At 42.5% G+C, this 17048-nt stretch overlaps 1 protein-coding gene across 3 annotated transcripts in view; it reads right to left on the reverse strand.

Annotated features, from left to right (window-relative positions):
- The window catches only part of LOC122409122 (platelet binding protein GspB), a 148717-nt gene extending 136392 nt beyond the window's left edge, over positions 1 to 12325 (reverse strand). For all 3 annotated transcript variants that reach the window (XM_043416400.1, XM_043416399.1, XM_043416398.1), the window contains exon 1: positions 9502 to 12325. The gene's annotated coding sequence lies outside the window, so the exon portion shown is untranslated. The remainder of the gene's footprint in view (positions 1 to 9501) is intronic.
- Between the last annotated feature and the right edge of the window lie 4723 nt (positions 12326 to 17048).

Consider the following 17048-nt stretch of genomic DNA (forward strand, 5'->3'; position numbering starts at 1 on the left):
TTCTTGGACTCCAACGTTGCAAACTCTTCAGCGTCATTTTATTAAATCGATAGATCGTGTTTATTTTTTCCGCCACTTTTTCTACTGCATATGCTGCATATTTTCGAATGACGCTGAAGTTTCCAACGTTGAAGTCCAACGAAATGATCTAAAAAAACTCTCAAATAATTCCAGTAAATCTCAAATTTTTTTCCCTGCCGAATTTCCAATTCGTTATTTTTAAAGCCGCATCGATAATTCGTGAAATAAAAAAAATAATTAATTATAAATCGTTTTTTTCGTTCATTTCGTTGGACTCCAACGTTGCAAACTTCAACGTCGTTATTTTCGAAAATTCACGTTCTCATATCGATTATCATATCCTCTGTATTTTTTCTATATTTTCAACAAGCAGAGGAGGAGGAGGTGGAAGACCTGTAAAGGACGTTTTCAAAACTCAACAACGTCAGAGATTAGTGCCTTTTGCTGTACACCGACCGTAGTCTGTAATGACTCTTATTATTATTATTATCGTCATCATTATTATTGTTATTCCTTCTCTCTCTCTCTCTCTCTCCCCTCCCATCTTTCTTTGAGCTCCGTACACGAGGCGCGTGCTTTTCCGGTCGACCTGTCCGTTGTTTAGTAACACGGGAGGGAAGTGCAGCGTGCACCGGAGTTATACGTACGTATACGGTTATACAGAGCATGGAAATAGCGAGAGAGAAAGAAAGAAGAAGCGCGAAGAGGGGAGGGGGACGGAGAGAAAACGGGAATAGAGAAAATCGTGCAGTGGAAAGGAATCCTGGCAGTATATGGAAAAGCAGAGGGCTCACCCTCGTCATTATATAGCTGTATGTGCATATGTGTGTGTATACATGTATAGCGATGTATGGATGAGAAAACGATGTAAGGGAAGAGCGTCGGCAAGTCTTTCGCGTTTCACCTTATAACCGGAGTTTACTCGAGTCGCGTAAATTCTGCATACGAGTGACCGATCGATGAGGTGAAAAAAAAATGTACAACTTTTGTGCACTTGAAAATTTTATCACAAATAATTCTAGTCCGGTGTATTTTCAACTATTTCGGGGACACTAAGTTTTTGTTTCAACGCGCGTTTCGTAAATATCAAATGAGGTTGAAGTTTGCATCGTTGGAGTCCAACGAAATGATCTAAAAAAATTCTCCAAAAATTCCAGTAATTCTCCAATTTCGTTTCCTGTCGAATTTTCAATTCGTAGTTTCTCAACCTGCACTGATACTTCGGGAAATAAAAAATTGGCGAATTAAAAATGTTTTTTTTCCTTTATTTCGTTAGACTCCAACGTTGCAAACTTCAGCAATGTAATATCAATTGCGATAAGGAAAAAAAAGTGAAAAGTTTTTTTCGCACTTTTTTGAATATTTTCGAACATTTTAATCTCGGGCGGCAATAAATAGAGGAAACAATTGCGAGGATCACTATTGAAAAGCCAATGTTTTGGTCTCGTTTTTTTCTCCGGGAGGATAACGCTGGAAGACTTATTCGAAAATAAAGACAACGAGAAAATATGAGTTTTTGCTTGCTCCGGAGAAAATAGACGAATAAACGGCATTGTATGTCCTCCGTCGTGCTCCGAGCTCGAGAGATTTCTCCCCTCTCCAGTCTCCTTCTCAACCTCTCACCCACCGAACAATATTTTTTGTTCCTTTTTCTCACTCTCTTCCTCTCTCGCCGTATCGGTTCCTCGCTCCTCTCCGGCTCGTGGTCACTCACATCGGTTTGCCCCGTTACCACGGAACCCGAGCTAACCCGTATTTAGCTCCGACGCGCTTAGAAATAAGGCCAACAAAATGGCTAAAACTCGTTTCTCGCGTTTGGAATAACTCAGCGTTACTACAAGAAGAAATAGGAGTAAAATCTTGCGAGGGAAAGAGCCAGAGAGTGAACAAGGGGCGAAAGAGAGTGAAAGAAAAAATGAATGATGCTGAGGGAGAGCTATATGGAGAGCAGCGACTATCAGAACCGCAGAAAACGAGTGAAGGAGAGAGAGCCAGCGATGAAAGAACGAAGGAAAGAGGAGAAATATTTCCAGGCTGGCTACGAGTCAGGCTCGCAGTTTCAGGCTTTCAGGGAGAAGGTTTTTGAGGGTCGACGGATCCTTTATATTATGGCCTCGACCCTCGCTTACCCAACGCGTCCCCCGCCTCCGCCCCCGTCCTGCTCCAGCCTCGCTCTCGGAGCAGCATCCGAAAAGCAGCGGGCCATCGCCATGGAGCATCGCTGCGCGCGCTCGCCTCACATCCAAAAAGTCTACCGAGATTTTTTTCGCTGTCCCTCGATCGCCACGTCTCTCTCGGCCTCTCTTTCTCCCCCTTCGCCGTGGCCTCTCGTCACGGCCGACAGATCGTTCGAGACCGACGTTTCACGGCGTTACGAAGAATTCGATTCGTTCAGAGCGGAAAAGATGAAGGAGAAGGAGGGCAGAAAAGCCGAGTGAAACGAGGAGCACAAGATCGGACGAATTAAAAGTTTTCATTTCCAATGCTATTTCGGACTGAGGTGAATGAGGCAAAAAAATGGAAAAAACTTTGCCTCCGACGAGGAGAAAAGAGGAGAGTGCGATACTGTTTGGAAATCAAGGTGAGTTATATATCCAAACGGATGCTGCAGCAGGCAGTATCGCTCGCGGTCATTTGATAAAACCAACCCGGCAGGCATTCGTTCGTCCATCGCGATCGAACGATTGCCTCCACGGCAAAGTGATGCAAATGTTTTCCCGTTGCCTACAGCAAGCGTATCATGGTTACCGACTCTTTTTTCATAAGCCCCTGCTCTCAATAAATGTAATCGGGGATATATGATTGTTTTTATTCACAATTGACCGGATATATATTTGAAATAATTGGATGAGAAAAAGAAATTCAAATTTTGCAACACCCCTCGAACTAAATATGCAAATTTTTAATCCGTGAGAATTTTATACTACAACGTTGATTGACGACGCTGAAGTTTGCAATGTTCGAGTCCAACGAAATGAACGAAAACAAATATTTGTAATTTACCAGTTTTTTATTTCACGACTCATTGGTGAAGCTTGAAAAACTACGAATTGCAAATTCGGGAGGAAACGAATTGGAGAATTACTGGAATTTTTGGAGGGTTTTTCACATCGTTGGACTCCAACGTTGTAAACTTCAACGTCATTGCAACGTCGAAGTCCAACGAAATGAAGGAAAAAAAACATTTGTAATTCACCAATTTATTTATTTCACGAAGTATCGGTGCAGGTTGAAAAACTACAAATTGCAAATTCGACAGGGAACGAAATTGGAGAATTACTAGAATTATTGGAGAGTTTTTTTTATCATTTCGTTGGACTGCAACGTTGCAAACTTCGGCGTCATTGGAAAACTACGAATTGCAAACTCGGCAGGATCGAAATTGGAGAATTACTGGAATTATTGAAGAGTTTTTTCAGATCATTTCGTTGGACTCCAACGTTGCAAACTTCGGCGTCATATAATTAGCGAGATTACCAAAGCATCAAGAAACGTCACGTTTTATCTTTCTTCTTACTGTGCACACCCCGATCTAGTATTTGCCAAGTAGAAGAGTTGAAGCTAAGCGAGATCCCGGCCTTCTGCGACCAACATATTCAAAGATTGGCGTTCGTTGACGCCGTACCGCTCCGAGCAAGCCGCACTCGTCGCCTAGGCTAAATGTATTTCCTATCGATCATGCAAATGCGAAAAGTTTCAACGTGACTTTCACGGGCATCGCCAGAACCACTCCCAGCCACTGCCACGGCGGCGGGAGAGGATGTCGCGACTATGCTATCCGAGTTTCGTAATCGAAACTCTAAACGCGTATGAATGTATATGCGCGTACATATGAGTGGTAGTAGTAGCCATAGAGGTGGTTTTATTTAGCACACGACCGTAGCGGTGAATCGTGATCACGATCGCGAGTGGTAAAAGTTTGTCGGATGTCGGAGCTACGTAGCGAGTATAATGAAAGTTATACTCGGCTATAATATACCGCGCGGGGGTGTCCGTTCTTTTTCCTTGCTGAAGGAAAACCCGTCGCAACATTTCACTCGGATCGCAAACTCATTAAAAAAATTCTCAGCTAATTAAAAACATCGGAAAACCGTATTTCAATATTCATTCGCACCGAAGGTGAAGAGCTAGAAATGGCAACGTTAATTCATACAAAAAAGCATCGAATGTAAATAAAATACTGAAACAAACGAAAATATAAAAAGCAGGTGAGCGAAGTAAATTGGCAAAAGGACAGGTGAGCATACGTAAAAACAAAAATAAAACGACTAGTTAGCCATAGGCACGTGCACCGAATCGGAGAGAATTCATGAAAATGAGACGACGCTGAAGTCTCCAATGGTTCGAGTCCAACGAAATGAAAAAATAACATTCCTAATTCACCAATTTTTTATTTCACGAATCATTGGTGTAGGTTGAAAAACATGACGCTGACTTTCCAGCAACGTTGTAGTCCAACGAAATGATCTAAAAAAACTCTCAAATAATTCCAGTGTAAATCTCCGATTTTCTTCCCTCGCGAATTTCCAATTCGTCATTTTTTAAGCCACATCAATAATTCGTGGAATAATAAAATAATCAACTATAAATATTTTTATCGTTCATTTCGTTGAACTCCAACGTCGCAAACTTCAGCGTCGCGTTGAAAAACTACGAATTGCGAATTCGGCAGAGGACGAAATTGGAGAATTACTGGAATTATTTGAGGCTTTTTTTAAATCATTTCGTCGGACTGCAACGTCGCAAACTTATGACGCTGAAGTTTGCAACGTTGGAGTCCAACGAAATGATAAAAAAAACTCTCCAATAATTCTAGCAATTCTCCAATTTCATTCCCCGTCGAATTTGCAATTTGTATTTTTTCAATCTGCACCGATACTTCGGGAAATAAACAAATTGGTGAATTACAAATGTTATTTTTCCTTCATTTCGTTGGACTCCAACGTTGCAAACTTCAGTATCGTGCAAACTTCAGCGTCATGACGCATTCTTTTATAACGTCCACGCAGATGAATGCAAGTAAGAAAATGTCTCTCGTTCACCAAAGGGAAGTTGATCGTCGAAAGTACGAAGGAGCCCGAACTCGATCGATCCAAGGATAGACAAGTTCGAAGCTGCTGGTTTTAAGGGCGACGATGTCTAGAAAATGTACACACAGTAGACGAGGATACACGTGTTTGCGTGTATATTGTACATAGAAGTATGATACAGACGTATATAAAGGGCGACTTGACGTGTGCGAATGTCTGGCTGTTGCTCTCTACGATCGAACGAGTAACGAGGTTACTGGAACGCAGCTTGAGATCAATTCTCCTAATAGGGAGGATCGGGAAGCCGCACCAAACGATACGATACATCATCGCGACTCAGGCTTCGAGTTCTTCCTCGTCCGCTTGCTCTTGCTCCGTAGGGCAAACTAATTTTTACGCTTGTCGTAAGCCCGCGCCGCCAACGAGTATAAGAGAGCGGAGAGGAAACGTTTTCCATGTTATTTCGCGGTCCTCGCTGTCATGGAACTATGACGCTGAAGTTTGCAACGTTGGAGTCCAACGAAATGATCTAAAAAAACTCTCAAATAATTCCAGTAAATCTTCAATTTTCTTCCCTGCCGAATTTCCAATTCGTTATTTTTTAAGCCACATCAATAATTCGTGAAATAAAAAAATAATTAATTATAAATCTTTTTTTCGTTCATTTCGTTGAACTCCAACGTTGCAAATTTCAACGTCGTATGGAACTCATACAACAGGTGAATTCTTCGATCTCGAAAACATACTCGATTCGAAATTCCGTCAACCCCTCTCCCCTCTTCCGAATTGTGCGGACGACGCTGAAGTTTGCAACGTTGAGGTCCAACGAAATGAAGAAAAAAACATTTGTGATTCACCAATTTTTGATTCTACAGAGTATCGGTGCAGATTGAAAAACTACGAATTACATATTCGGCAGGGAACGAAATTGGAGAATTATTGGAATTATTGGAGGTTTTTATAGATCATTTCGTCGGACTCCAACGTTGCAAACTTCAGCGTCATTAGTTGACTAATTTTTTATTTCACGAAGTATCGGTGCAAGTTAAAAAACTAAAAATTACAAATTCGGGAGGGAACGCGAAATTGTAGATTTACTGGAATAATTGTAGGGCTTTTTTAGATTATTGTTGGACCCCAACGTTGCAAACTTCAGCGTTATATTGTGGGAATAATAGTTACGGCAAAGAAGAAAGCAACAACGCACGCGTTTCTACGGAACAAAAGAATTGTGAGTAGATGCAACGCCGTAGAAAAAATATTTTTCCTCCAAACGTCCAATCCTGGTGAACATTTTCGTGCAAAAAATATCATTCGCTCCATGCGTCTGAATAATCCGTCATATACAGCGCACGAGGAAAGAGCGTGTTTAAGAACATACTAATTAGCCAATCGCGTAATTGCACTTATTCGTCTTTGGATTATAAGTGGGTGTACCGTTGGCCCAGAAGCGAGTAATTATGTATAGATGAACGGAAGGACGAGAGAGAAAGAGAGTTACGGAGAATGTGTACATGCGCGCGTGTGCGCGCCTCTTCCGCGTATGCGTGCGCTGTAAGAGAAAAATATTCCCGAGCGGATTCATAGCAAGCGTAGTATTATAGTTTTGAGCCGGTTGCCTGGATACCTCCGGTACGAGCGAGCGAACGAGCGAAGTTGGGAAAGGGAAACGAGCGTGTGTGTGCGTGCGTGTGAGCGAGGGAGCGCGCGAGGCTGAGCTGCGGGTTCTCTATTGCCCGAGCGCTCACTTGGCCAATTTAATATCTCGTCAAAGAGGTGATTACGTAGGAACTAAAAAAGTGGAAAAAATAAGGAGAAAAGCGGCGAGGAGGATTGGAGAAGAAAGAAATAAAGGACGTTCGTAACGACGCCGAAGTTTGCAACGTTCGGGTCCAACGAAATTAACGAAAATAACATTTGCGATTCACCAAATTATTATTTCACGAATGATTGGTGTGAAGTGAAAAACTACGAATTGCACGACGCTGAAGGTTTGCGACGTCGGAGTCCAACGAAATGAAGGAAAAAGACACTTGTACTTCACTCATTTTTTATTTCACAAAGTATCGGTGCAGGTTGAAAAACTAAAAATTGCAAATTCGGCAAGAACGAAATTGGAGAATTACTGAAATTATTGGAGAGCTTTTTTACATCGCTTCGTTGGACTCCAACATTGCGAACTTCAGCATCGTCTCGAGGCAATAAAACCTCGAATTTGTAACTTCACGACGTTGAAGTTTTCAACGTCGGAGTTCAACGATATGAACGAAAAAAATATTTATAATTAATTATTTTTTTATTTCACGAATTGATGATGCGGCTTAAAAAATAACGAATTGGAAATTCGGCAGGGAAGATAATTGGAGATTTACTGGAATTATTTGAGAGTTTTATTAGATTATTTTGTTGGACTCCAACGTTGGAAACTTCAGCGTCATGTCACTTCTTAAGGTAACTTCTGTACTGCATGCTAGTCAAACGAGTGGTGAATTTTCAAAACGCTTTTAGACCGAGTTTAACGTACTGATTAAATGTATTGTTAGTGGATTTGTATTACAGCATATCTTATTAACATGTAAAAATATTAAAAACGCTAGTTTTGCAAAACCATCAACTGATAAATGCAAATTTCCACGCTGACACATTTTCACTGATATTTTTCAAAGAATTATCTGCGTTTTTTCGTCGATTTTATTGCAGCAAGTCTCATTTTGTCCGTCACCTGGTCCTCTGTGAATCCACCACGTAGTTGTTTTTTTAACTCGATCGTTTCACCGTTGCAGCTAATTGTTCATTAAGTGAAAAAACTTTTTCCTTCATAATTTCTCTCAGGAATGAGTTTAAAGAAAAATCTACGTGGTGAATTGGTAGAGGATCAGTTGAGTAACAAAATGAGACTTGGTGCAATAAAATCGGTTAAAAAATACAAATGATTCTTTGAAAAATAGCTGTGAAAATGTGTCATCATGGAAATTTGCATCTATCAGTTGACAGTTTTGCAAAACTATCATTTTTAATATTTTTTCACGTTAATAAAATATGCTTGAATACATATCTACTAACAATAAGTTTAATCGGTACGTCGAACTTGGTCTAAAAGCGTTTTTAAAATTTAGCACTCATTTGACTAGCATGCAGTAGTACAGGAGTTACCTTAATCCTTTAAATGCTCGTTCTCTCGATAACTCGTCCCTTCGTAACGATCTTCTCCGACACAACACAACATTCGTAAAAATGTCTACAAATTCAACACACAACATTGAATGTAAATGATGTATTTGCACGTGCGTTTACGTAATACGTCCCGTATGCACTCACACGATAGACGAGGAAGGGTAGAGAAATCGATGCACCACCACAGCACAGCGGATAGTGATATTAAAGAAGGACACGTGAATTAGATAGCAGATCGTGAATATTGGGACGATGACTCGATCGGTCGTTGGAGCAGCTGGCACGCGCGAATACATGTGACGCAGCATGAAAATCGCTGTACCGTAAATGCGATGTGCAAGCGCCTATCTCGCCTCCATATATTTATTTCCGTTTACGATAAAATCGTAGGCGAGGAAGATACACGAGTTTTCCAATTTCGTGAATATTGAAAAGAGGATTCTTTGCATAAACGCATATTTGTGACCTCGTACGTTCGAAAAAAAAAAACAGTTTTATTTCTCCCTACAAAAATTACATGCACCAGTTTAGACTAATGTCAGAATCGCGATTGGCATTCCCTCTTTCTTCCTCCGCGAGACTTTTTCACGAAGGGCAAAAATCTGCGAATCGTGATCGATCTCGGAGCACGAATAAGCGAAGCAGAAAGCAAAACAAAGTTCAACCGTCTCCGATGTGCGTTTGATCATGATCTTCTTTTAATAATGAGAAACGATTTCCAAATTTTAATCGACAAAAAGTCGTCGGAGAAAAAAAATGGCGTTTTTGCCAGGTAAAATAGTGCGAGAATAATGGACATTGTGAGCAACCCTGACGAAAAGGCATCGTCGTCGCGCGCGTAGCTCCAGCGGAAAAGCTCATTCTCGTTTCCCCCTTAAAGAAAAATCACAAATAAAAAAAACCGCTGAGAAATATTCGACTCGGAATAGTTCCACCGGCAACGAGAATATTCGAAAAATTGAATGTCGAAATAGCGTTTAAAAAAAAGGGAGAAGAGTAAAGTGAATCCAAACAATGAAATGGATAAATTTCTACGACCCTGAAGTTTGCAACGTTCAAGTCCAACGAACGAAAATAACACTTGTAATTCACCAATTTTTCATTCCACGAATCATTGCTGTAGACCGAAAACCTCCGAACTGTAGATTAACCAAATACCAGAATTAGTGGAATCGTTGGACGGTTTGTTCGCGTCGTTTCGTTGGACCCCAACGTTGCAAAGTGTCATAAATTTCTATTGTCGACATATACATAAAAATGTAATAGAATAACTCACATAAATAATATTGCCGTTGAAATGGCTTTGCCGATGAGCTCCGAGTCGCTGATACGTCGATATATATCCAATAATAATCCACAGTGTGATCGATGAAACGGTCACTTGTTTGGTATCACCACAACATACATAAATTCCCAGAATAGCTTGGTTAAGAAAATTTACCGAAACGAAATCACAAAGCGCCAAGAAACATCCACTTGATTTACGTTACGCGGGTATATTTATTTATAAACATACGTAGAACGAACGCCACGAATTCTCGTATATACACACACACGCGCGCGCACACACACACACACTTCAGAGCTTTTCTTCTGTGCTCACTTTTCCTTTGTGAATATCGAATGCGCGCACATCACTCCGACAATTTTTAACACCGAAACTTTTAAATTTACGGCGTATCAGGGTAGATTCATTCCTATTAACGTATAAATATATGTACATTCATTTTTAACCTCCAGGAATGAAAAGCGACACGGGAACACTGAATTTAATGAGTACTCGATATATCGTTGGATTTCGCGTCGATTCTGTGGATCTGGAAAGCCGTTTTTTTCGCGTAACCTTTCTCTCGTGTACGCTGAATAAAAACTGGGTACAGCAACAGTTAGCGACCGTTGAAACTCGTTGCCTTCTGTCTTCTTTCTTGTGTGTGTGTGTGTGTGTGTGTGTGTGTGTGTGTGTGTGTGTGTGTGTGTGTGTGTGTGTGTGTGTGTGTGTGTGTGTGTTGATTTTTGTTTTTATTTATTTTTGTTGATTTAATTGTTAAAATCGTCTACGACGATCGTGCACTACTGGAGAATAAGATTGGTCGTTCAGGCGAGCATCTCTTCCGAGAGAATCGTTTTCTCATTGCTCACTATTTATTCTTTCGTCAATTGTTAGTGCGTTATCTCGAGATTCGTCTTTCCTTTATCTCCGATAGGCGGCCATGTTTTTCTTTCTCACTCGCGCGTGAAGAGCCGAGCGATAAAGTGCTTTACGTATCCACGAATTGGAGAATGAAATAAAAAAAAAGTGGGAAGAAGTAAGGAAGATAAAAAGGGGAGGAACTGATTTGGGAAGTACTCGTCGCTCCTCGGAGCAGAATACTTGGTAAACGAAGGCGTTTAACGAGTCGGTTTGAGAAGGAGCGGATGCACCCTTCCGAGAAATGAGGTGGCCCGTCGAGGAGGATAAATTTGGTATGAAATCGATGAAAATAGAATTTAGTGTCGGAGAAGGATATAGTTTATGGTTATCTTATTCGAGTCGATGAATCTCGGGCGCCATCTTACGACGAAAGAAGCAGGAGGTTAGCAGCGCGGAGAGAAAAAGAAAAGGAAAGAAGAGAAGAAAAAAGACGTTCTCGGAAGAACGGGGAAGGCGATACGGTCGCGCTAAAGCGCTCGGACGTGTTCTCAGACCGGAGGAACTATATTCGCGATGCACGATCCTCTCGTTATAATACAATAACAATAATCACAACGATGATAATAACAACGATTATGACAACAGTATAGTGATAATTCCTTCGTGTTCGCCGTGTTTGAAGCCAAGGCCGCGCACTTTCCGTCTGTCCGTGTGCGTCGTGTCGCTCGTCGGTACAGCGAAAGAGCTCTAACCTACTTTTTCACCGCCGAGACCGTCGTGTGTCACCCGACGAGCACTGTGCACCGTGCCCACTTCGCGGCGCGTTCTATTCCCTCCCACAGGTGCGACCAAATCTCTCCGACTTTGAAAAGGGGAGAAAAAATATCGTGGCGCTTCTACGAAGAAGCTCGTAGAAAGGAAGCCGCGGTCTCGCGTGATATTTCGTTGGAGGAGCGTCGAATTTTCGTTCCCACAGTGTACAACATCGCGCGATACGCTGCCTCCGAAACTCTTAGGCGAGATAATCCGGTGCTCGTGTTTTCTTTGTCTCGGCGAGACTCATCCGTACTCGATCGCACGGTTCCGTTTTTCACTGATATTTCACTATTCACATTGGCGATAATTTTAAAGCGTATTATTCGAGAGGAGAACGAGTAGATAATATTTTATTTAGTCGATAAGCCGAGGCTGTTATACGGGAGTGACTTGACGCATTTTCATCGCTTGAAACAACGGGCGACGCAGCACAACATTTGATTTTCCGTTATATACCGTTTGTTGAACCTTTACACCTTCTTTTTTTTCTCTTTCCTCTCTTTTTGCGCGTGTTCACTCCGACTTATAATATTCGGTGAATCCGTACGGTGGTCAGGACACACAAGCTCTTTTTCTCGCGCACGGATACGTGGGACGTATAATCGCGAGAGACTTTCGACTCTCCGTTGGAATCTTTCGTTCGCTCTCGCCACAAGCGAACGCACTTATGCACACATGGATCAGCAGCAACAGCGACACTCACTCACACGCACATCGTAGCACTCGCACCTACGTAGGATACACAGACGAGGCGGCGCACACACTGGCAAAGTGAAATCTCGTATTACAGGGAGTGTGCGACGGACACGAGCGCGTATGCGATGACGTAGCTCGTTGGACACGAACAGCGAAAAGAACACACTCGCACGGACACTAAAGTCGGCAAGGTTTTTTAGTTGCCGCGCGCGCGGTCTGACACTGCGTACGATCGTCGTCGGGACACAGAACGGTGAGTAAAACGAGCGGGCAGCGCCGAGGGGGGGACGGGCGAGGGGAGCTCGCGCTGGTTAGCTCGTCCAAAAGGTCTGGGGCGGGCTGAGGGACGGAGAGGGAACGCGGCTCGCGGCGTTTCGAGCGAAGAAAACAGCAGGACAAGAGGATGCAGACGCGTGCGCGCACGGACCGTTTGACGGCACGATCTTACTCCGGCGGAGACCCGACACGAACTGAGAACCGAGAACCGAGGCGCCCTCGCGCGTCGCCGAGCCGAGCGGCTGATCGAGGCCGCCGCGACGAGCTCCCCCACTCCTCGCCCTCGTCCTCCTCCAACCCGTAAGCGGAGGCTCGAGGTCTCTCTTCCTCTTTCATTCCAAACGCGCACCATAACGCGCTTCCCTTTCCACCGCTCCCCTCCACTCTCGAACCGCGCTCGCTCTTTTCCTCTTTTGCACACGCTCCGGCCCCTTTTATACCTCCGTGAATGACTGATTGAGAGAGCATTTCGTAATGAGAATTATTTTCGAGTTTCCCGACACCATGAACCTGCTACTCTTACGCCTCGAATACCAAAACATTTTCTCTTTTCGTATCATCGAATTACAGAGCGCCAGTTCCGCCAGCGGCACACTTTTCGACGCGAAGCGACTCGACGAACCTCGCCTCCTATTTTCTAATTTCTCTCATCCGTTGCTGCGTTTTAAAACTCTGCTGCGGAACGCGACTCTCTCGACCGAGAGCCAATTCAAGGCCAAGCTTCTCGTGACAATATTCCCCAATTGCGGAATCGATGAATAAATCCCATCCACGATTTTCTCATTCGTTTCTACTTCGGGGCTTCGCTGCTTCTTTTCGCTCAAATGAACTCGATCATTTTTGCACTCGCATACCTTTCAAAAGCGATTCGTCCCATTGGAAATTTCAACTAATCCGCTTTAACGAGGACGCGCAGCCACTTTGGAGAATCTCCAAATCCAAAATTCTCATTACCCGCCCTCAGCTCAATCGCTTCGAGCACATCGATCAACGCTCGCGCGCTCAAAGAATACAGGAAAACGTCTCTCTCCCATATAGAAAGATAAAAATATTGACGGAAAATAAAAAGCCGCATGCTTTCGCGTTTTACGTCGGACCCATTATTGTAACGCGCCGGTACGGGCTCTCCTTTCACTTCGTGTGCCACCGACAGAGTTTACGATAAATTATTACCCGTACTCTTTCGCCTGTTTCGCGCGTGCGCGCCCGCCCGCCCGCTTCCACCAACTTTCTCCGTTTCTATCCTGTATATTCGAGGCGCTTGCTGAACGGAAAAACCTTTCGATACATGCCTCGCTATCCGCTTCAATACCTTTTTTTTTCTCTCTTGCAAACAACTTCCGATGGCTTCGTTTTCGTTTATTTTTATTTTCATACCAATTCACCGACTCGAAGAAGATGAAAGACGCGCGAGCAGCCGTGAAACTCGTAGCCTCAAAACGACCTGCTCCGCCCGATTAATGACTTTTACGATTTTTCATTATCCATACGGGAAGAGCATTTAAGGAGGGTGGCTACCGACGATACAATGTTGCCATGCTAAACCATGTTAAATACAGTAAAAATTTCAAAATGATAAGAATTTAATAAAATATGGTGAACATATTCTTTAGGGCCAAATTTGACAGTACAAATTTTTTAAGATTTTTCTTCTGTACAGTTATCGAGTAATTGATCACTAAAGTTCAAGTGTATAAGCATAGCGTTTCCATATATATAGGTATACATTCCGGGCATAAGAAATCTGCTTTAATCCGTAATTACTCGATAACTAAGCAGAAGAAAATTTTGAAAAAAATTGTGTCTTCGCACTTGATGTTGAAGAACATTATCACCAAATTTGATCAATTTCTTATCAATTTGACGAACGTAGCCACCCTCCTTAACCAGAAATAGCGACGCGGGACGACATCGACGCTCCGACGATTTTAACGAAAACGATTTAAGATGAATTTCGCGTTTCATACGTCGCGGGAGTTTCTCGAAATCGAGCCGGTCATCGATCGTCGTCAACTGGGCGACGACGGCGACGATCTCTCTGCTCGTTGGTGTGAGATTTTCGGGAGCTCGCTAATTTCAGTAATCTCTGTCTCTCGCTCCGGGAGCCTCACCGGAACACACAAATCAAGCAGCGAGTCCACTCCGCTATCAGGATCGAAATGCACCGGGTCTGGCTGCCCCAATTATTCCAAAAATCGATCTGGAATCTTTCACATGTTAAACAATACGTATGCCAAATTTAAATAATTTCCTAATTTAACTGTCCCGCGTAGGAACCACCTTAACTCGTCTCATTTCTCAAGAGCCTTTGTACAAAGCAAATTTACTTTTTCCGGCGCGTAGCTGGATCTTCGAAAACCGAAGTTATCGGATGTGTGTCGATACTTGTGAATGAGCGCGCGTGTATCGAGTGCTTTCAATATAACAAGGACAATTTTTTTTGTTATATTCAATGTTTTTTTTTTTTTTCTTTAAGTACACACGCGGAGAGAAAAAAATAGTAAGAATTACCATGCTGCCATGGTATTGGGGTTCTATATCGCCCATTTTCAAGGTTTTTACACCAAAAATATTTTAATTTCCAAGTAAATTCTGAATGAAATTTTTTCAATTGCCTATTTTGCTGTGACAAAGGTTTAAACTGTGCTATTTTTTTCCTAACATAGTTCACCGAGTGAACGTTGTGAAATTTATGTTGACTCGATGATGAACTGGCAAGTGGAATTATTATGCGGTTTTGCTATACTTAGTACTGTTTTAACAATTTAAATTTGCAGTTGGGAACATCGTAAAATTTGATGAGCTCGAACACAAGCATCGATCGTACGCCAAAGTGCGGTTAGAAATTTACTATGGTAAATAATAACAGAATTTCATTCGCGATTGTACGATAATGTACCGGTATACGTGTGTACCGATGTATTTATTTTGACATCACACTCATCAATTTTCATCGAGTCGGTTCGAAAAAAATTGCTATGAATATTCGTAAGAATTAATAAATATTATCGATATAGAGCCGGGTGGGGTTCAATATGTCGAATAATCGAATTGTAGAACGGTCGATATATTTCGAAATTTTAAAAGTTGTGACATCAGTTAGGAGAAAAATAAGTAATTCGAAATTCTTATTCCCGATCGACTATATTCAGCAGATTGCGTGTTTAATAAAAAATTCCTTCTTTCAATTCGTATTTACCCGAAAATATATATTTCAATAGTTTTCATTTCAAATGCAATTTTAACAGACCATCCGAATGTCAAAAATTCATATTTTCGAATTCAAAATGGAGCGAGTAATTGTTTTACAGACAGACCTGAATATAGAGTAGCAAAAAATCGAAAGTGAATTTTTCGAGCCCTTTTCGAATTGATGCTGCAATCCAGTACGTATGTACTGTTCCCAAGATTCTATATTCGTAGTACTAGAATTTTCGACCTCGCTTTCTCCGTGTAAAATAATACCATGGGAATGATGTGCTGAAATTTATTCAAATATAAGAGCAGGTTCGATAAGAATTCTCATTCTTTCTCTGCCAAGTGTTCTTTTCCTTTTTATAACATCGTCTCTTATTCATCAGCTCTTGATATTTCCGATCGTTATTTTATCGACATTGATTTTTTTCTTCGATCACTTTAACCAACTCCAAATAGCAATGACTTTTCACTTGGCATATCGTCAGAATTTTCAATAAAATTTCTTCTCCGTATAAAAAACATCTGTACTTCGACAGCGAGGTTGCTCGTAAGATTTGAAAGAGCTGTGAAAAGAGAGATCGAATCGGCGGCGTGCTAAGCCTCCAAGTTGAAGGTTACCGAGCGAATCCGGAATTCGCTCCGAAAGAGATGACGCGATATGTAAAGTACCGCATCGCAGTAACGGTGGAGCATTGACGAGGGGAATCTCGCTTCCTAGAAGATTCGCTCCATTATAAATATCTGAGGATGCGAAAGGTTTGGAAGGGAACTTTCGCGCGAAGGATTTGAAAGAAGAAACAAAAAATGAGAAGCGACGCACCAACGGAGAAATTTGTCGTGAGACCCGCCTCCTCCGTGCAGCAGCGATTAAACTCGAGATTTATTCTCATTGAATCGAGAGGCGGCGCTTGCGTCCCATTTCGATAACGCTCTCAACGAGAGCAAAATGAACCCGACAAATTCGCGGAGAACAATCGGTTCGATTAGAAGTGTCAGTTTTTTCCGAAGTGAAAAAAGAACGAGAGCCAACGAATTAGAAGAAAAAAGCACAAATATCTCCGATGCTAAAAATCCCCCGGAACGGGAGACCTTAATCGCGATCCCGTTCAAATTGAACGCAGCATCCCTGACCAAGAGATCGTATCGCTGGATCGAAAGCGTAGGAGCTCGGGACTCGCTTTTTTCATCTTCCTTTCCCCCTCGCTCCTCGCAATCACTCGTACACGAACGAGCGCAAATAAAGTTGTAACAAAGTGCAGCAAGCTACGATTTGAAAAACGGCTGCAACGACGCTGATTATAGATAAGGGCGGCGAAGAGTTTGGAGCATCGGCAACGGTGTCAATAATGCCCGCTTGAGTTCCACAAGCGAGGCCAAAAATCCAAAGCACCTCGCGTACGCACGCACCCGAATCCGACGGACACGAATCCCACGCGAGCGTCCCTTCGGTGTTGTACACGCTGGTTCGCACACCCTTGAAACAGCCTTGATCGATAACGAGACGTTCTCGAATGAACGAGATGCGAAAGAAGGGCTCGAATAAATCACGAGCGATTTTTTACCGCCTCTCTTCACCCTCTTATTCTCCTCCTCTTATTTTTCTCCTTCTTTCTCCATCGGTGTCGTTCTACCTCATGTTTTTATTCCCCGGCCGGAAGAATAATTCTGAGACCCTGTGAACTCCAATCTCCAACGGAAGCGCTTCA

The sequence above is a fragment of the Venturia canescens genome, chromosome 4 (assembly GCF_019457755.1).
Source record: "Venturia canescens isolate UGA chromosome 4, ASM1945775v1, whole genome shotgun sequence".
Classification (NCBI taxonomy): domain Eukaryota; kingdom Metazoa; phylum Arthropoda; class Insecta; order Hymenoptera; family Ichneumonidae; genus Venturia; species Venturia canescens.